General features: G+C 42.0%; 1 protein-coding gene across 1 annotated transcript in view; it reads right to left on the reverse strand.

Annotated features, from left to right (window-relative positions):
* Positions 1-22397, reverse strand: part of sorcs2 (sortilin-related VPS10 domain containing receptor 2) — a 392590-nt gene that overhangs the window by 247406 nt on the left and 122787 nt on the right. The gene's annotated exons all lie outside the window — the stretch shown is intronic.

Genomic DNA, 22397 nt, shown 5'->3' on the forward strand with positions numbered 1-22397 from the left:
TTGGAAGCTCTATTCTTTTATCCATCCTGAACACCCCCCCAGAATGTGTCTAATATTGAGGAGCCACCGGAGATCTGGGACATCAATGGGAGGAACGGTGCCACGTTTTAGAGGCCAGACCTACTGGAGAATATTAGGAAAGCAAAGATTTATAGGCCAAGGTGTAGCGCTGAAGGCTTAATAGACTGCAGATGTAGCGAGGTGGGGGACGACTCCGCACACGGGGATCTGAACTTTTGACTGGACGCATGCAATAATCTAAAATAGAGGTGGATTGTCGAGGGTTAATGCCCTCTAAATGTGGAGATTATGTCACTTTACATCATGTTTTAAGGTGAAAGCGACTCAAGCTGCAACTTTACAGCCTCCTGCTTGCTGCCTTACAACTGTAATGGAAATTGGTTGCAGTCTGCGAGGTGTATTTAATCATCCTTTTATTAGCGGAGAGTATACGCAGCGGATATTGTTACACAGATGACTATTACTGCAAATAAAAGTGGTCCGGGAAGTGCAATAACTCCGGTCTGCTGATGTTGCCCTTCAGCAGTGGTTTCCGACCTTGAGTATGCACCGCCTTTAGGGGGCACTAGAGATCACAGGAGGTACTCAGGAAGCCAGAGACCAATACACCACTGGTCATATTCATCCATTGACAAACCAAAACAAAAAAAAGATAAACTGCCACGCAAAATGCTCGCCCTATAACAAAACATTAATGTCAGAAAAGAAGAGGTTATCAGATTGTAAAGCGTTCCATTATTGTGGAGGGAATTACCTTTGGTTTTAATAGTGAATAAACAGAGAGACGCAGTTTTTATTTTTATGTTGCATCATTCATAGCTGGGTTTGGCTTCAAACTGAGGAAATGTTTAAAGAAAAACCCCTGAAGTGTGTGAAGGTTGGATAGATACTAAGATTCCAACAGGTTCATTTTCAAAAACTGCCATAGCAGTATCGGATAAACAGTGGAGAGAACTCTGTCCACTCGTCAAGTTAGCACTTTATTGTGTAAACACATCCTTCGCACCAAATGTGAGCAGTGTACACGAGCTGGTGTGTGGGATGAAGAGCCTCCTAGTGAGGATTTTCATTCTACAGAACAGCTAAAAGGGCTAATAGGATTCAAACCGCTCATTCACAATGTAGATATCCTGGTTCAGTTTCATATTTTCTGCGTTTCCTCCCTGGGTTTCATCGTGTTCCAGTCGCAATGTTAAAAGCTTAAGGTTTGGGGTTTTAGTTTATTGACCTATAAAATCAAATTACAGCACTTTCAGGCTAATAAACCATCCCGGATTAGCAAATGCACAATAAAACGTCTCATAAACGGAGAACCAAACTAAATAAAAATGAAATCATATTTCTGCTAAAGAAAATAGATTAAAAAATGAGTTGAAAGAAGTGTTTGTGCCCATGCAGCCTGTTGTGAAGGTCAGCATTCTGTGTGTGGAAGTCAAAGACCTCTCTCGCTTTTTTTTTTTTGTGAGGGCGTACAAAAAAGTCTGGAAGGTATCAGACATGGAGAGAACAGTTGCGAGAGAAAAATGAAAAATCTGAGGAATGCAAATGTCATGGTTTAAAATCTTTTTGGCAAAATGAAAGCTTTTGTGGAATAATAGTTCTTGTGGGCTGCCTCCAGCCAGCAGCATAGATGTAGAGGGTGCTAGGTGATGGCTTAAGACAGATTTCATTGAATAAGCAGTCTGAGTCCGAGCAAATCATTCCTAAAAAAAAAACACCGACTAATATATCAATATGTCCTTTATGGGCACTTCAGGGTGGAAAGAATTAGTGTGGTTTCATCTGATCTCAGAAAAGAGGGTTTCTCATGCAACTCAGATGGGACTTTGATGAGAACCAGTTAGAAACCATTCCAATCTGGGGTCTGGGATACCCTTGAGGCCCTGTCCACACGACAACACCGTTTCATGCAACCATGTCACTTTAACCAACGGGTTTTTTCAAGAAAAGTCTCCAGAGTGAAGAAAGTTTGGAACGTTGCCTCAGCTTCGATGTGTAGAGGGGCAACGATGCACATTTGCTGAAAACAATGATGCCCTGGCCTCACCTCTCGACCCGATAAACCCGCGACCCTCTCTGCAACGTCAATTAAACAACAACAATGGCAAACTACAAGCTCCAGATCCTTCTCTGCAGAAGCTACTGATGCTAGTTGGTTTAATAAGGCTATTTTTTTATGTATTTCTGTGGCAGCGTTACAGCGCCACTTATAGGCCTGGCATGTGTAACTACAGCAGATGTTTCTCGTGTGGATGATTGGCGTGGACGGAGCCTGAGGAGTTCCAAAGATCAACGTGGGCATTGCCTCAAAGGAAAAAAAAAAAATCACATTTTACCTGCAGCATCATCTTTTTGGACCAAAACAAGTTCGTTCAGAAGAAGAAACTCGAGCTTAATGGCTTTGAGTTACATCCATGCAAACTAGAGTTCATCGGTGTTCAACAGTATTTCAGGACAAGACACCACTTAGTACGCTTAGTTTGCACTTGGATGTTTGCCATCTCGTTGTTGCTCCCCCGCCCCACACCCCAGCCCCCAAAAAAACCATAACACCTTGAAGAGCCATTATAAACACCATTTTAATCAGGTTTTCAATTCTACTTCATGAAGACTTCAACATTGATTGATTTGGCCTTCAAAGAACTACCCTTTGAATAAGTCGGCTGTTCGATCCACCACATTTTCTCTCTTTAAATCTTAATCTTTCTGTCTTTATATGTGTGCCTCTGTCTCTTTTCATTCGACCCTCCACTGAGAACTATGGGTCCATTGTGTCTGAGTGGGAGGTATGGTCAAAAAAAAAAAGAAGAAGCTATATTGGAAAGATCACATCTTTCAGATGTGATTAAATGAATTAGCTGACACAGACTGATGGGGTGTGCTGGGGGGGGGTTACAAAGAGAGAAAGAGGGAGAGAGGAAAAGAAGAATGAGTTGGAGTACTGTAACCCATAAAGCAGTTTTAGTCATCTGAAAGAGCGAGATGGCTGGAAGGCCTGGAAGGCAGCAGGGGATGACTGGGCAGTTTGTAATCACACTGTCTCTCAATGGCCGGCTTGGCTCGGGCATCGGGCAGGATCTCTGACCCGTCCGGCCGATGGGAAAAAACAGCCTCGGCCAACAAATCACCAGGAAGCCGTCGCTATCCATTTCACAATTAAAATATGCTGAGGCGGGAGCCGGGCCTGGCTCGATCGGGGGGTCCGAATGCCTCAACTCACATTCGTCTTCCAGTCGGCAGAGGGAGAGAAAGCATCAGGCTAAGAGGATTAGCCCAAATCCTCGCTGATTTTTCTTTTTCTGCGGGTTAAAGAGGAGCCAAATCAGAGCCAAATGTCCCAGCCGGCTGCCAAATGAGCATTATGCAATCTCTCCCTGATTGTGTGGGGTTTTGGGGCTTTTTGTTTCTGTGAAAGGCTTCTTGTTCAGAGATGAAATCCCAATGATACGGAGGGCCGGTCGTAACGTGCTTCAGATCACCTCCGCCATGCAGATGAGAGGTTCTCAGTAAAAACCTGAAGTTGCTTCAAAGTCAGAGGCCCTAGACCAGGGGTGGGCAAACTACGGCCCGCGGGCCAAATCGGGCCCGTTGGTCTTTTTAATCCGGCTCGCCAAAGGTTGGTACTGAATTGCCCAAATAATATCATGTAATCATGACGGCATTATTTTTGACCTGGTCCTGCAATTTCTGGCATTTCACCAGGGGGCGCATGAGGCATGTATTGATTTGACTTTGCGGAACTGGCTTCACAGCTGCTACCTTAACTTCTGCTTTCTCGCTTGAGACAACGTTTAACAAAACTAAGCACGATTTCTAAAGATATGGCTAGCGATCGTTATTGTCCTGTAGCGGCTCGACGTGGGAAAGTAATGCCATGATAACAAGCAGCCACTTTAAATACAGACTGAATATAACGTTTTAACCAGCCAGTGGTGTAGCGGGGGCTTCGGCTTAACATTCTACACCTGACAACAGCTTGTGCATATTGGACATCGCTGCTCCTATGTTCTTATTACCAGTCTACCAAACTCGTCCCTGAGCGCTCCAGAGCACCACAGTCTATGGTTTCAACAAGGCCGTGTGGATGTGCTCATGGGCGGCGTCTAGAATGAAAACAAAGACGAGGCAGTGGAGCTAAGCTAAAGCTAACGCTGGACAGCCTCACCTCAAGCATTTAACTCACTAGTGTGCAGTCTGTGGTGAATAAAGTGGACAAGATACAACTCCACATTACTCACAGAAAGATACTTTTGTCTCAGAAGCTGTCGCCGGGTGTAGGGCGTTATACCGAAGCACCATTACACCGCTGGCTGGCTGCATCATTATACTCAGTCTGTAGCTAAAGTGCTGCTTGTTATCATGACCTTATTTTTCCACGTCCAACGCAGTCACAGAACGATAATCGCAAACCGTACCTTTGGAAGTCACATTTATTTTTGTTGAATAGTATTTTCATGTTAAATGGGTGTAACCAGGTGAGCGTACTCTGGTTCCTGAGAAAGCGGAAGTTGAGTGACGTCATGTGAATATGGTAAATTATTGCACTGGAATCATCTGCAATAATGATGGGCCAAAGAAAAGAAAGGTTGACAGTGAGTGCCGAGTCTTTAATAAGGAATGGACAACTAAATACTTTTTCACTGAAGTCAGGTCAAAGGCTGTTTGTCTTATTTGAAAAGAAACCATTGCAGTTTTAAAGGAATACAACGTCAGCCGACACTTTTCCACCAAGCATGTCAATTATGCTAACAACTAGTCAACTGAAGAACGGGCGGCCGCGGCTCAGAGGTTGGCAGCTGGTTTGCAGAATCAGCAAAACACCTTTATCAGACAAACTACCATCCAGGAATCCACCACGAAGGCAAGTTATTTGCTAGCATTCAAATTAGCGAAGGCCAGTAAGTCTTTCTCAGAAAGGGAGTTTCTGAAAGAGTGCATGGTAGAGACAGCAGGTGTCTTGTGTCCTGAGAGCAACAACAAAGTTGAAAAAATGTATTTATCACACAGGACAGTGACTCGCCGTGTTGAGCTAATTGATATACTAGCTAAACATATATAGCAAGCTAAACATATATATTCCTTGGCACTGGACGAAAGTAATGACATCAAGGACACTGCTCAGCTTTAGAGATTTATCAGAGGGATTAATGATAATTTTGAGATCACCGAGGAGTTTTTGGCCATGGAATCCCTGAAGGGGAAAATGCCAGGAGAGGACTTGTATAACAGCGTGTCAGGGGTCATTGTGAGGCACAAGCTACCTTGGAATTCCCTTGCCGATTGTACCACAGATGGATCACCAAATCTGACTGGAAGAAATGTCAGGTTGCTGAAAAGAATCCAGGATAGGGTGAAAGAGGTCAACCCTGAGCAAGAGGTCATTTTCTTACACTGTGTAATCCACCAGGAAGCACTGTGTAAATCCATATTGCAGCTTGACCGCGTAGTCAAGCCAGTGGTCAAACTTATTAACTTTATTCGAGCCAGGGGACTTCAGCATTGTCAGTTCATTAAGTTTCTTGAGGAAACTGATGCTGATCACCAGGACTTGCTTTACCACTCCAATGTCCCCTGGTTAAGTCTGGGGATAGTATGTCAGTGAGTATGGGAGCTCAAACAAGAAGGAATCTCATTTTTGGAGCAACTTGAGAAAGCTGATGATTTTCCTGAGTTGAGTGACACAGATTGGCTTTGTGATTTAGCTTTTGCCGTGGACATACTAACAGATATGAATGAGCTGAACATGAAGCTACAAGGAAAAGACCAGTTTGTGCATGAAATGTACACAAATGTCAGAGCCTTTAAAACCAAGCAAGCTTCATTCGCAAGGCAAATGTCAAACAAGACAATTCCAAATCTCAAGATTTCCAAACATCCAGAAGCTGGCACAGAGGATGCTGTTGTTTTTTTGGCTCTACGTATGTGTGTGAACAGACTTTTAGTGCGATGTACACCAACAAAGCACCGCACAGATCCCAGATGTGCGATGAACATCTCAGACCTGTTCGGAGGATTGCCACGACGAAACTAACCCCAGACGTCGAGGCGCTGGCAAAAAAGGGTGACCAGCAACACTGTTCCCATTAAAAGTGAATGTAAGTATTAACACCATTATGCCTTTTTTATGTTTATGTTTGATAAGTATGCACGTGGGGCTGATCGGCTCGCCTGTCACATTTTAAAAGTCAGTGTGGCCCCTGGGGCAAAAAGTTTGCCCACCCCTGCCTTAGGCGGACAACAGTCACTTCATTCGTGTACACGGGCTCCACGGTGACACCTCCGGAGGAGCAGGGGGGCCTGGGCTCCTTCAGAGGCAATCTCTTGTCAGCCGCCGTCCAATTAGGAGTGAACAAGCTGTCCTCCCTCTTTACTTTGCCTTTTCCTCACTCAGCGAAGCATTAAGGACACCGAGAGAGGAGAGGCATTAACCTTGACGTCCCCGAGTGTGTGTGCTATAGCTGTGCAGGGCAAGAGGCCATCAGGGAGGCCGAGAGGAATCCTCCAAGACCCGAGAGCAAAGTCCTGAGAGGGAGTCAGGTTCATAATCTCTCCCCCTTTTAACAGGGATTAATGCTACCTCACTAGCAAACCAGACTAAACTCCTTTTATAGATATGTTAAAAATCAAAGTGAAATATGGCCGCCAACTCTCAGACAATTACCTCTAGACTCTTAAATCACACCTGCCTCATATTTGCTTTTGGTTGAATGACGTATTTCTTTTTTTTTTTAAGAAACACATTAACCATAATCTTTTTGGGACGTTAGCGCTGTTTTCTGTCTCTTCTTCTCTTGGAATTTCTGCACTTCTTTGCCGTTTTCTTTTTATCTTTTCCTCGTCATTGGATGTTTCAGTAATTGCTTTCTATCTTTTTTTGCCCAAAAAAATTATTAGTATTTTTAATCTTAGGAAATATCTTTGTGTCCATCCGCGTCTGTTTTTCTTTGTTTTCTTTGTATTTGTTATCATTCCTGTCATTCTGAGGCCTTTTAGATTTCTGTTTAGTTATTTTGTAACTATTTGCTGTCATTTCTGGTGGCCATTGATCATTTTGTGTTGCTTTTTTAATGAGACTTGGCAGTTCTTTCTATCAATTTGACTTTTTTATGTGGTATCTTAGTTGTCATGTGTTTTTTTTTCCCTGTTAATCTTTGTGTTTGCGATAGTGTTGTGCTTCTTTGGGATTGTTTGTGTCAGCTTGGTGCCCTCTGACACTTCGAATCACTCGTCCGTCAGCTGGGAGGCTTATTCAGAAATCCTCCAACACACACATACACAACACCAACGATTCACAGGATGCATGCTTGTCCACACAGAACCCTTCACCTTGCCTGTGCACACGGACACAAAGATATTTATATAGTTTCAGACAACCTGTTTGTGCATTCTGTGAACACGTACATATACTGTGCTGTTATAGGCGCATGTACTCTCCCCCGAAGTGCAACGCTCCACATAACACACTGTAGCCAGCATATCTATAAATATATATAACACACACAGACACATGGCAATGTGGGTTTATAAAAATCAGACGAGAGGAAGTTCGGAATCAGGTGTGACTGGATTACTGTGATTGTTCCCGTGTGTGTTTAAGGAGGAAAGTGTCAAGAGGCACCACTTTATCAAATAGTTTTCTGTAGCAGCTAGTTTTTAATTTGCGATTTAAAAAAAAAGAAGTATAAAGATTCAGATAAGATCTGTAGGTCAGTTGCACCCTTTTAGAGCATTAAGAAGAAGAACAATGCTTTAAATGTGGCACATGTCATGGTTCACATTTAGTTTCATGTGCTATTTTGAGATTCTGACTCCATTTCTGGTTTCAGTCTCCTTGACTTCCCCTCCTGGTGTCTGATTGTTGCTCCCTGCCCTGATGTATTTCACCTGAATATGTGATTGTCTTCACCTGACACCACCAGAGTTTGACTTCACTGGCAAATTAGGTCAAAAAAGGGGCTCACAGCTTGTTTTCGTGATAAATTGAAAGGGAACCAGTGCTTTTCAGAATAAAGCTGCTTTATTCTGAACGGTTCCAGTATATGTTCAGTGTTTTCATTTCATTCTTACAACCAAGTTCCCAGTACCTTTTTTTCTTTCTTGGTAAGAAGTGATGGTTCAAGAATATAACAAACAAAAAGGGTTTTCCAAACCAGAAGGGGACTGCAGTTTTATTTTTTATTTTTTCATTTTTTTATGAAGCAAATACTGCTAACAAATAGTGTTGGACTGTTTTCAGTGGCCGACTGATCTGCAGTTGATGTAGCAGCAGTTATTTCTGGCAGCAGCTCAGTGTATGCGAGATGTAACCAAAATAAAACACATGTAAAAATGTGACAATCAGTCTTTAGAGATGCTTGTTAGCAGGACGCATTCGCTGTTTTTTTTTTTTTGTTTTTTTTTTAAGGGATTTGTTGACTGTGAGTCAAATATAGAAGATTTATCCTCGCAAAACAGAGGAAGTGCCGTCTTGGCTTCACCAATTTCAGGATTACGTATAGCTGTGACCCAGTTTCCAAGAAATGGAAATGTCTGAAACATTTTTCTAAATGTCTGAAGGGTGACCTCTACCAGCTGTTGTGATTATGATGGAAACAATGGAGAAAATCAAGCAGGTGTGAATGAAAAACTGAAGTCGTCACAGGTTTGAGGTTCATGTCCCAGGAGTCCCAGGATTAGGACCAGAGGTCTTGTTTTGTGGATATTAAATCCCTGCATACATTTCTTTCTTCTTCTTCATGTATGTTTTTCTTCTACCATTTACCATGGATGCAGGTGATGTTTTGTATTTGAAAGACATAGCCCATTTCCAGCCAATGAAGAGAGGAAGCTGATTGGTTCCAGGAACCAATATAGAATCAATAAACTCTATTGTGCCAGTTATAATGTGTCTCCATTGGCTCATATGCACTGTTCATGCGAGTCTAAATACTGGTGGATCCTGTTTCTTTTTTTTTTCCTTTTTTGAAAGATATTTTATCTTCCTTTGACTGTGTTTGATTAAATTTAAGCTATTCAGATCAATCTATAATATTTATATTATATAATTTTTTTTGCTTATGTCCCACAAAAGACATTTATGACAGTTTTGCCCCAGGCCAGGTCTTAACACACGTGTCGTGAGCTGATGAAGTGGTTTACACGACCATGTTTTCAAGTGAAAACGAAAAGCTTTCGCTCGACTGCACTCAACATTTTGAAGTTTAGAGTGCATTGTTCTCTGCGCACATGTGTGTGGTTTCATTACAAAAACAGCCAATAGCACCCACTAGTGGCCCTCCATGAAAACTGCATTGTTAATTTAAAACGCTGCCGTGTAAATGCAAATCTTTTCTGAAACAAAAATGCGAAAACAATGTCTTTTCTGTCATGTAAACAAGGCCTTGGTCACATTCACATTGTGTCCTTGAATGAGAGACATTACAACTCGCTCCTCAAAAACAAAGCTCTGAAAAGTCTAAAAAGCTGGAAATGATTGCCGACGCCAAAGAATTCCGTCAAAAAGACACAAATAAGGCATTTTAACTCGAGTGGAACATTAGAAACCGTCAGCATGGAAACCTTATTTTGGAGGAATTCAGTGTGTTTCCCTGTCGGCTGCGAAATGCTCCCCAACACTTCTCCATAGAATGGTGTAGTGACTGACAGCTGCTGGTTTTTACACCTCAGGCAAGATGTGGAGGTGGAAAGAACACAAGCTTCCTGAGCCTCACTGACGTCCATCTTTTACTCACAACTCCTAAGCTGCTCGACCTCGGCCCGGCCTTGAACCCTCTCTGCTTCACGCATCACCGGACATGTTATCACGCCAGTGCATGTAAACCCTTTCAAAAACTGTCAGCTCAGCCCGGTCGGACACACGTGTTTCCACTTTTTAAAAAAAAAATCTGTGATCAATGCTCACTGAATATTTTATCACACGGGGTAAATGTGGTCTGTTCAACATGTTCTGTGATTACCCTTGAAAGCTCACTTTTGCTGCATCGACTCCTGCAAACCTTTTAACTCCGGCTCATGAATGAAGCCTGAGGTACACTGGACAAAAGGTTGGCTTGAGTCATCATTTCAGCCATTCTGTAAATGAAACTAAATTCTTTGAAGGTTAGGTGACCGACTCTTGAGTCACACATGAAAAATTCATTAAGTTGAATTAATCAAATTTTATTTTTTAATTTGTGAAGCGATCCTTGTTCTGGATGGAACCAATGTATTTGGGGCCACATGTAAACAGTGAAACACTTCATTGTGCATCATTTAGTCACTGGTTGAGGGTTCATCCTTACTCTTCCTTTGAACAACTGTCTATTATTGTAGAGAGACTCTGACCAGAAAGCCTGAATGTTGAAGCGGATAATATAATACAAGTAGTGAAAACAAAAAACAGCAAGAAGTCTAAATGTAGAGGAGGAGCAGGTTGAAGGAAGGTTCTGGATGAAGGTCTATAAAAGTATATAAAGTTTGGTGATAACTGACTTCACCAATGTGCTCATTTGGATTCTGGGCTAATATGCTAAGCTAGCCCTGTTTGTCGTTACATTTTGGTCCAAAGAGGGAATAACAGTGCAAAGCAAATCCATAAAGCACTTCTGCTGATTTTGATTCAAAGGAACATGCTTTATACATAAAGGTTGATTGACACAAGACAAATATGAAATGAAATAAGCATTAAAAGGAATAAGAATTGAATGAAATCAAACTGGCATAAAGACAAGCGTATCATTTTCTCGTTTGTAGAGCTTTAACTTGTCTGTGTATAACATAACATGACCTCATTCCCTGAAGGCTTTCTAACACGACTGCAAACTCAATTCTGTCTTTCTCTGTTATGACTTTGAATTTGAAGCTGTATTTATGCTCCTTACTACTTTTCTTGGCTGCATGTCAGTAATGCGGATAGCTGTAGTACACTCTGTATATACTGTACATATGAAACGTGTTCTCAAGGTAGAGTCAGTGGGAACACAGATCAAGAGAGTAAAAAAAAAAAACCGACTTATTTTTCTGATATGTTGGTGTGCATCACTGCTGGATGACTCAAAGTTAAGTGATTCACTTCAAGGCGTTGTCACCTTGAGGAATGAATCACGGCTCGTATTGCCGACATTCGGTGGGTTTTTATCCTTGAGAATTCACGGATAAGAGGAAAACAAAACGAGATAACTTGACTTGCTCGGCCCAAAAAGTGATTTGCTGGGCTGTTCAACACAGCTCAGCTCCGTCTCCTGGGAAAAGTCTGGGAAATGGCAAGCATTTGCAAACCATGCCTACATTGAATGTCAGGGTTTGGACGCTGCTGCTGCCCATTTATTTCCCGGATCCCACTGATGGGCCAGGCAGCCACCTTTAGTTTTAGAATTACACTTGAAACAATGAGGAAAACTTGATTGATGCTATCAGGAAGATTGGTTGGGTTTGTTCGGATGGACGGATCGTCACACCCTCATCCAGAAGACTTTAGTTCTTCTTCTAAATCATTGAAATCATTGAATTCTTGCAGTGTTATGAAGTACTTATTTTAAAATCAAGCACAAATAAAGAATACATTTGGTGTCTAAAATCAATGTTGTTGTTTTTTGTGACAACGACGATAAACGTCTAGTTTTTTGGGGGGAAATGTGGAGATTTAATGTATTGGTTCATAGACAAGAACAATAGAAACATCCATTTTAGAAGTATATTAACCAAGACCCCTTCCAGAAACTACACATGGGCAAAACAAACCAATGTCTGCAAAGCAAACATGTGTAGCTTCAATTTAAAGACGACAATCTGGAGGTTTTAGTTTCTAAAAATCCCTTTTAGTCGCAGTTGCTGATGTGTCAAACACAAGCAATGTGGTTGACCGAACTTGTCATAATGATTCATTCAAAAAACCAAGAGGTTCACCAGCTTTTAAAATCAGGCACTTTCTCTTCGTGTAAACTGTTGTCTGTATTAATCAACCACGGCTTCCCAAAGTGAGACCATAATGTTTCAATCACACCCTTACAGCCAGCCACTCATTTGAAGTGAGTTTTATTCGTTGCTACGATTGACAGCGATTTTGTTTGAACAGGTATCATTTCAAGGTTAAAGCTTCACCCTGTCATCAAGTTGTCACTAGCTGGTTGGGATAGTGTGGGCGTGTCTATGCAATAACGTTTGTAGTGTTCACGTTTCCTTGGAGCTTCAGAAAGCTGAGCGCTTGTCTATGACCCTTCAAGTCAGTATTACTATTAAAAACTGCTAAAACAGCTTTTAATCAATAAAATGGCTGAACTGCTAAAAAGAACCGATGAGCCAAAAACAGCTCAAATTGCTGATAAAGCTATTCCAGCGCAAACAGCTGAAACCAATAATGTGCTATTGTATTAAAAATAGGTGAAATGGCCTAAAAACGTCAAGCACTAACATATTCAACCATTTGAATGTATGTGCAGCTCTGCCAGTGTCGCCTGCAGACATGGAGATAATTGTGTTACTGTGAATGAAATATATTATAATTTTAACTGTCTTCAAAACAAGCTTGCAAGCAAATAGCTTCACTAAATGCTTCCACGATGTTTATCAATCTGTATTTGTCTAGCACTTTACATGTAACTACAATGTCACACACAGTGCTTTACACAGTAAGAACCAGCACAGTAATCCGACCTTCACACACAAACACAAGGACTAAAGAGGAAGATAAAAACAGAAAACAAACACAGAGAGGAAACAAAGATGACATATCTGAATGTGAAGGTGATTTTCTAAAACAAATAAGGACAGAAAAATTATGACGTGATGAAAAAAAATTATATATTCTTCCCTCTTTTCACTGTTTTTGATGAACTTAAATCACTTTCAAATGTTCGTACTTATACTTACAGTTAACACACAAACTTTTTGGCCTGTATGTCAAGATATTACTACATTATTATTCACGATCACATTATTCATTATTTATTAGTAGTGATACTAAATATACACAGGTTCTCTTGAAGCAGCTTCTCCTCCTTTCAGAAGCTACCGGACAACAGTCTGAGATTTAATTTGTCTTTTTTTTGGTGTATATTTGAATTTTTTTTGTAGGATGTACGTGTATTATTTATTCATTCATAAATCAATCAATGCAAAGCGTGATTGAGGCCCCATTTATACCACAACGTTTGAAGTGAAGGTGCATCGTTGTTGCTTTTTCGTTTCAGAAATGCTGGAAACAACGTAGTTTTCATTTTGGGCCATTAGTGGGTGCTGCTTTTGTAAGGAAACCACACACATATACAAGAAGAGAAAAACTACCAAGTCCCAGGAGAATCTGGACTGAGAGTCATGACACTCTGGAGGCATTGTTCATCTACTTGTGCATGTGCAGAAGTACTGTTCACTACAGCAGTGGTGCGTATGTGCAGTAGCAGTGTTACAGAAAAGTTGTGTTTTCCTCACTTTCCATGGAGACGGAGTCGGAGCACTTTTCAAAAAGTTCCACTTTCGGAATCATTTTCAAAAAGTTGCAATTTTCAATGGCTCTGACCACAGTTGTAGTTTAAACTGACATTTTTTCATTTGAGAGCTTAACTTCAACTTCAGCGATGACTGAAAGGCTCGTATGACACAAGCAAGTTTGATAAATAGGACCGAGACCAATGACCAGTTTGTTTTTCCTCTAAATTCCAATGCTCAGGGATAACCACACACACACACACACACACACACACACACACACACACACACACACACACACACACACACACACACACACACACACACACACACACACACACACACACACACACACACCTTCAGCAGCGCTAATCCAGGTTTGGCTGCATGAAGCTGTAACAATACCTTTATCTTGTTGTGCGGCAGCACAAACACTGAGAATTTCTTTTTGCTGGGACGAAAAGAGAAGGGGGGGGGGGGGGGGGGGGGACGGGACACCACGGAGGGAGGATGAGGAAACCGTCTCCCGCTCTACGCCAGGCAAAATGCAGCTTTAATTAAAGCACCATTTAAAACTCTGCCTCCACTTGCGTGCCAAACGAGAAAAGCTGCTAAGACGCTCCGGCTAGATTAAATAGGACCGGCGCTCCCTCCCTGCAGCACCAAATCTTGTTAGGAGTCATCTTTGTCACTTCATATAAGGTACAGCGCTCGGATTTTCTTCATCCAACCCCGGTGGGCTTTGTATTGGTGTTGAAGTTTCATTTTGGCGACGTGAAATAATACGAGCAGCGATCATAAATCTGAGCGAGGACCGGGGGGGCGGGGGGGGTAAAAAACAAAAGAGAAAAAGTAAACGATGGCCCGGCAGTCAGATGTAATTAAATCTCCCGTCAGATGCAATTTTGATTTTCACACTCTGTATTTACACAGCTGACGGCATTGAGATGAACGTATTCCTCGCGGGACGTCTGGCCCCCGAGCCGCTGCCGGTGTTGTTCCTGTTGTCGCTCCGTGGAGCCGCTCGCCGCCGTGGCAGCGACGGACGGGCACTTCATCAGCGGCGAACACGGGGAGAGAGTCTGGGGTAGTAATCAGGGGGAACTAGAGGAGCGACTCCTTCTGGGGAAGGCAGTTTGAGTGACTTGAGCCTCCTGCTCGGCCGGCAGCCCACGCCGGCTTTTCTGCCTGGACCGAACATCGCGCTGGCCCGCTGCTCCGGGTCTGAGCAGCCATGTTGAAAAGAGGCCATGTATGTGCTCATGTTTTATTGAGATAGCCAGTAGTGACTGAGCCGGCTCGTCTCGCCCTGTAGTGAAATCCAACTAGTGGATGTGCCTGGAGGGGTCGGCAGTGGCAGTGAGGGGGGTGGAGGTGGGAGGGGGGTTTGGCTGTGATCACTCTGCCCTTCTCCTGCCATCGTCAAAAGCCCCTCATATACAGGCAGCTGGTCTGTCCACCGCACTCACACCTATTTTTTTTCTTCTTCTACTTCTTCTTTGTCACTCAATAATTCTTTCTCTCTCGGCGCCAAGGCCGTGGATTTTCGGCTTCTCACTCTATTATTCAATATCCTCGCAATCCCTCTTCCTCCAGAAGTCCAACTTGCAGACGGAGGAGAGGAGTGAAACTCCATCTCCGAAGCCGCAGATACTCTCATAAAGTGGTTTAGTATTCAAATATATTCAGCCAGGACATAATCCGAAGTCAGTCAGTGTCATTTCCGTATGAATAGATGGATGTGGCGCCTTCATTTCAGAAAAGGAGCATGTGGTGAGAATTTTCCTAGATCTTTCCTGTAAGATGAAACAAATTCCCACATTTGGACTGAACTCCAATTCAACACACAGGTACTGAAATGACCTACAAAAACTATTCCAACTGTGCATACTTTGCAGATATTTCTTGAGAATATTGTATTTTGTACCTGTCACTGATGACTGGGCAATATACTTTAATAAATTTAAAATCAAATTCAACATACTTTATTATTGTTGTTTTTTCTTTTGTGCTGCTTGTCCTTCTGCTGAAGATGTTGCTTTTAAAGTCTTTGTAAAAACTGACCTGTATACACAAAAACATTATTTTTTGCAATTCGGTTTCAGAAAAACGTTTTGAAAACCGTGTCTGTTTACACGGAAATTTCATTGGTGTGGACAGACAACCAAGTTGGATTGCTATCATGGTCACTGTCAAGTGAAAAACTGAGTCAGAGCATCTTCCAAAAGATGTTCTCTGCCCGTTTCCATGGAGACAAAGCATTTTGGAAAAGTTCCAACGTTGGGAGCAGTTTTCAACAAGTTTTCAAAAACTTTTGATGAGTTTTGAAAACCAGTTTGAGAACAAACAGTCTACAAAGGGCATACTATTATAAAAATGAGTCCAGTCAGGGTATAATATGTGGTTTAAAACACTGAAAACAAGTATAGTAGGTCCACTCTCAACTTTAAATGTCAGCTAAAGGTGATAAATTAGCATCAGCACTTATTTCAGCGAACCAGACTTTTCAGAAAAATGAGCACAAGCGCGATTCTGTGCAAGCAGGATGAGCTGCATCACACCACAAAGTATCCGACTGATCATTTTAGCAACCTAACAGCCCCCACAAAGCTCCACCACAATAGTAACACCCAACATTTGTTTCCATTGATTGCTCTCTCTTTCACTCCCTTCCCTGGCCAAATGTGAAATTGGCCTCCTGTCAGCTGCTTCTGGAGCCAGCCCGTGGAGCTCGCACAGAAGGGCCCAGTGGCTCCAAGTGATCATGGGTAAAAGCCCCATTTTATATCTCTCTGTTCTCCACCTTTTGCTCTGCATCCATCCTCCCATCAGCCCCTGGCTCCGTCTCCATATACAACATGTGACCGTAACCCCGCCGCCAAACTATCCCATGCATCAGCTCCCTTTGCCTGGACACGCTCTCCTCCTCTCCCCCCACACCTCTGGATCAGAACCACGCACATGGAGGGGGGAAGAGGTTTACCTCTGTCTCGCCAAATGCCACCTCTCTGGCACCGATGAGCGTTGGCTGGAGTTACGTAATAATTCCCCCCCCCAAGCACTTCTACAGTGAGATGCCCAGCATGCTAACTGCCTGCTGGAACAGAGAGCAGCTTCAGGGCAGAATCCGGGGGTCTTCAACTGGCTCGCACTAAAACTGCGTTTTTAAACCCTGCAGCTTGTGTCCAAATCTGGTGGCGAGTTGCCACTTTGTGTAGAGAAATAAAATCTGTGTGGAAGAAGGACACATCGTGGAACAAATGATCGGAGTCATCCTCCTCAGTTTTTAATTTGCAGTAACAGTTTTTGGCCACAGAGGGGCAGGCTAAAAACGTTTTGACCTTGTTACTAAAATATCCACATTTAAAAAAAGCTTGCATGAGCAGCCATAACATTAAAACCACCTGGGAGACATTGTGTAGGTTTTCTTGAACCATTGAAGCAGTTACTCTAACACATCTGAAGGTTTTCTGTGGTGTCTGGTACCAAGATGTTCGAATCTTGGCAGTTTAGGACCAGGAAGTTGTGAATGCAGTCTCTGTGGGACAACTTGTATTCCTCTTTTTTTCTTCCTTTCACCAATGCAGATTGGATTACAACGTCTCCAAATCTGTACCTTCTGTGGCGTTTTCCCAGTCATCAGGTCCTCGTCAAACTCATAGAATTCCCAAAACTCACACAAGCTTAAACGTCAACTTTTAGCACAAGATGTTCACTTGTAGCCTTGTACAACGACTAGCATATAAGTGTCAAACTGCAAGTGCCCGTTTGATCTTGGACGTGTCAGACCAGTAAAAAGGAATAGCGATTTCACTAAATCGAGACAATTTCAAGTTTCCTTTTATTTTAGTGCAACGAGGTTTTAGTAAATTGTAAGTGTGATGACATGTCTTCCCGCAAAACCTGAACATGTTGATTGTTTTTTAGAAAAATGAAGTGCAATTTCATGATGTCATATTTATGCCTTCTAAAGCAGAATGGGGGAAATTGTTGATCATTTTCCTCTTTGAAGGACACTATGAAATGTCATCCTGCCGGACGGACTGAACTGAATCAGCCCAATGTTGGACAATCCTGCACTAAGAGATGTCATGATACAGAAAACATCATGATTAGTGGTTGTAATATTTTTGCTGATTGCTCATGATATGATAATTATTCGTCATTTTCAGAGTCTGTTTCTAAAGACTTGTTACATCAGGCTATGGTCTGTACCATTGGTAGATTAGCTGTAGGCTGGTCATTCTTCTTTTTTTTTTAAGTTAACATGGCCTTGCAACTGGTGTTGAGCAACACAGCAACATTACTTTCCACCAACTGAATAATTTGCATCTGAAACTTTGGGATGTTGTATAGTATATCACTGAGTATGCTGCAGGTACATATGATGCAAGAGCTCCTCATGCTCTCTGGGATTCTGTGTTCTTATGTCTTTTCAGGCCATCGAACCAGCTCTTCCAGCTCAGCTTAAATTCTCCTATGTAGCGTTTGTAATAATAAACACAGCTTCTCAACTCAGCACTCTTTTAAAAAGCCACTGATCCACCATTCATTTTCATTTTGCCTCATTAAAGCAGCTCATATTGCGACTGACCCCGCTCCCAACACGAATGAGCTAGAACAAAGTCATAAACCAAACCAAACAGAAAACTTCCTCTTTTCAATCGCGACCGTGACTTCACCCAAATAAGTTCATGAAAGTCCCAGCGCATATCATAACGACACCATCAAAGCACTAATGGCCATTGTTTTACAGTAATTATGCATGGCGTGTTATTGAAAGGCTCATTGTTCTGATGATTTCCAGCTCGTAAATAAACTTTATGAAGAGCTCCATGTGTGACCACTAAACTGTTTCTGATGATGGTGCGATGCACGAGGCGTGTGTGTGTGTGTGTGTGTGTGTGTGTGTGTGTGTGTGTGTGTGTGTGTGTGTGTGTGTGTGTGTGTGTGTGTTTGTGTGTGTGTGTGTGTGTGTGTGTGTGTGTGTGTGTGTGTGTGTGTGTGTGTGTGTGTGTGTGTGTGTGTGTGTGTGTGTGTGTGTGTGTGTCTTGCCACTCCCTATCAGGACCATCAGAAGAAGAGAGGATTCGTGCACAGGCTTTGAATCTTCTGAATATGAGGAGATTTTTCAGGGGTAAATTTAAGTTAAAAGAAATTTTGCATTTCTGTTTCAGGATGTTTCAGTTTTACACAGCAACATTTTGAAAACAATGTCTGTTTACATGGAAACGTCCGAAATGCTGAAAACGATTTAGCTGGACTGCCAGGCCACAAGTTGGCGCTGTTTGTTTTTGTAATGAAACTACGCATTCAAGCCCACAGAGATCAATACGCTTTAAACATTAACAGTGGCAAGTACACGGACATTTGTATGTACAGAAATTGGATTGCTATTTTGGGTGATTATCAATCATGGTTTTAGGCAGAAATCGGGTGTTTTGGGTGTCCATCCAAAAAATCTGGGTGTCCAAAATTTTGGTGACAGAGGGTGATCGTGATGGAACAAGCATGATTGTCAATACTTATGTCAAAATCAGGATTTTCACAGCAAAGGATATGTTATTCTTCAATATAAAGCATGAATGATGTGCAGTTATCCAAACGTGTGTCAACATTTTGGAAATGAAAAATTAGATAGATCGTAGGTCCATAGAGATTCTGCAGATATAATTTCTCAGCATTTTAGAAATGAAATTTGTCCAAATTCCTCCCCTGTGCCCCAGCAGATCAGAGTGAGTCAGAGAATTATGAACCAATCAGAGGTCGCCTTTCAAAACGTGTAGACCACAAGGTATCAATGGACCAATCAGGCTGCTCTATACTGTGTGTAATACAAACCAGAAGTCAGCAGTTGTTTACTCGAGCCGATAATTCGCTATATTTTGATGAAAAAAGATGAATTCAAGCAAAATTGGACGGTTCCAAGTAGTGATGGCCACTATACAAATAAAGTTGAATTGAATTGAATTGAAATATACACATGTTTTAGAGGCTTTGAGTATTAATTCATATGAAATGCTGTTCACTCCAAACTGAAGATGAGATCTTAACTACCACTAGGACCCAGGTTAACTGTTAACCTGAAGACAGATTCTCCTAACGAATTGTGATGAATTACCTGGATCTTTTTCTAGCTGGTTGATCCAAAGAAAAATACATCACCTTTCAGGTCAAATGTGCTGAGGTTTCAGCGTGCTCTTTCTAAAACTAAAATGCTAAAACCATTGCCTACTCTCCCACTACAATCCAAGCCACATGGATATTTAGCCATCGATTGTCCTGCGAGAGGACGTGACCACGGTGAAAGTCATATACAAACAAGCCGGTTTAAGAGAAGTATTGATTTTAATTTGAAAATAGCACAAGTTACAAATTCATTCAAAAGTTATAGCCACAGTTACACCTTAAGTGCAAAGCAAATGATATAAGTACATTTTAGAGTCTCAATAAGTGCTTGGAAATAAACAAACAAAGCAAGGAATCATTAATTTGTCACGTTGATACCACTTTAATTCTACTGAATTTCCTAATGGCTCCAGTGTACAAGGCCTAAATCCAAAGTGGTCCAAATGGGAGTGAGGACTTCCCCTCAGACAGCCCTTCAGAGGGTTTCAGCATCTCACTGATTTATTTTCACGGAGGGTAACTTCATTTTTGTCTGACTCCGGGCTTCTCTCATTAGAGCTCCCAGACACAGCAGGCAGCTATTTTCAGTGAAAGAGCTCTGATTAACCCACTGCGCGCTACCTGCTCTGTGCTAAACATTAACAGGTGAAGCAGGGAACATTTAGCAGCTGAAGAGCCAGATGTTCTCACACAAATAGAACCTACAAAATGATCCAACGTGATCCTGAACGCCGGGGTGCATTCTAAATATAATATTTCACCCTCTTCTCCCGTGGTGGGGACATCATTACATTGAAGGGGTAGTCTTGTTAAATATTTTCTTGGTTTGATGGATATGTGGAGAGGCTAGTAAAGTAATAATATTGCTGCTGTTCTATAATGCAACTGGTAACAGTCATCTTAAGTGATACCGTCATTGATTTAGCAATGACCGTTGCGTGGCTGTAATTGGACTGTACCTACATGGTTTCAATCAACCTTGGTAAGCTGGTTTAATGAATGTGACCTGGAACAGGCTACATAATATATCATGTGTACTTGTGAAAACCACTTTGTCTTTCTCCCAGAAAATGTTGCAGTGGTCCCAAATCTCAGCAATGATGTCAGCCAGTTTATTCACCCTGAACATTGACCTTCAAGCAAACCAAAGACAGAACCAAGTATTGCATGGTCCTTTGCAATGATTGAATTAATTGTTTTAGTTGGTGAACATGGTTTGGATTTTGTTTGTCTGAACTGATGTTGGTTACTTTACTGATTTGGTTTTGGTCACTTCCTGGGTTTTGGCTAGTTGGTTTAGCTTTCATTGGTTAATTGGCTTTGGTTTTTTGGTTTTAATGACTTGGATGTGTTTTGGTTCAGTGGTGGTTATGTTCTTGGTTTAGATTTGGTTTTGACTGGTTGGTTGGCAGATTGGTCTTTGATTTGTTGGTATTGATTTGGTGTTGATTAGGTGGTGGATTTTGATTGGTTAATTGAATTTGGTTTGGTGGTTTCATTTATCTTATTAACCATACTATGTTAACCCCACTAGGGAGAAATTCCTTTCAGCACTCAGGGGCAGTTGGTGGGGGCCGAGGGTCTTGGTCAGCGTTTTTCGGACTGTGGGAGGAAACCAGAGTAAACGGTGGACACCCACGCACACAAGGGGAGAAAATTCAAACTCCAGACAGGAAGGACCTTCTCGCTGTGAAGCGAGGGCTCTGACCACTGCACCACCATGCGGCCCACTTGTAGGTTTTGATTCAATTCAGGTTACATTTTGGATTTGGTTTTGATTGGCTAGTTGCTTGGCTTCAGTTGTTTTTTGTTTTATTTTGCTTATTTGTTTGATTTGGGTTCATTCTTGGTTGGGAGATTGGTTTTGGTTTGTTGGCATTGATTGGTTAGCTGGTTGGTTTTATGTCTGGTTCTCGTTTGATTTTGGTCAATTGATTTTCATTGGTTACCTGGTTATTTTGAGTTTGATTTTGGTTGGATTATATTTTTTTTTGTTCATTCGCCATTGTTTACTTCATTTGCTGTAATTGTTCCACTCAGAAGACACAAAAAAAGAAAACCTTGATTTTGTGGTCAGAACCTCCCCCATTCTTGACTTTTCCTATGATTAGGATTTTCCATATACTGCGTTGGAATTCTGATAGACATGGACGAGACAGTCAATAGAGGCCTCAGCAGTCAGACCTGCTTGTCTTTGATTCTGTGATGGCCAGATGCCGTCGTCAAGCTTCAGTTATACGATCAAAGCCTGTCTAAACACCACGGCTGCTTTTATTAGACTAAAACAAACAGTGAGCCGTCCGCCGCACCTGTCCTTTCATTATCAAAGCTGCTTGGCAGAGGGAAAAAAAAGCCTGACATGATTAACCTGTACGTGATCACGTTTCACTGTGGGGGTCTCTACGCATATTTTCTATGATGTATTGATCGCATTAAGAGGTTTAAGTCTCAGGTCCACACACATGCTAACACACAGGGGGGCCACTTGTGTCTTGTTAGCATGTGTGCATCTTGAAATATGTTTCCTAACCAGCCTCTCACGACCCGACCGCTCATCATGCAAAACACGTGTGGCCACGCTGAAATAAAACCCCAGGAAATGTGACACGCCATGATCACATGTGCTTTCCTTTAGCCACAATCCCCACATTTCCTGTTTAGTGAAATTGAGTCAGCTTGTATAAAATAAGTGGCCCGCATTAAATTCGCAGAACAATAAGAGGACAAGGGGTGGAAAATGAGGCATTCTGTATCATAAACTGACTACACACAGGTTGTAAGTGCGCTGTGTTGACAAAGTAATTTTCTCTATTATCTGTAATAATATGACTTCTATTGGTGTGCAG

Source organism: Lipophrys pholis (assembly GCF_963383615.2).
Source record: "Lipophrys pholis genome assembly, chromosome: 18".
Taxonomy (NCBI): Eukaryota; Metazoa; Chordata; class Actinopteri; order Blenniiformes; family Blenniidae; genus Lipophrys; species Lipophrys pholis.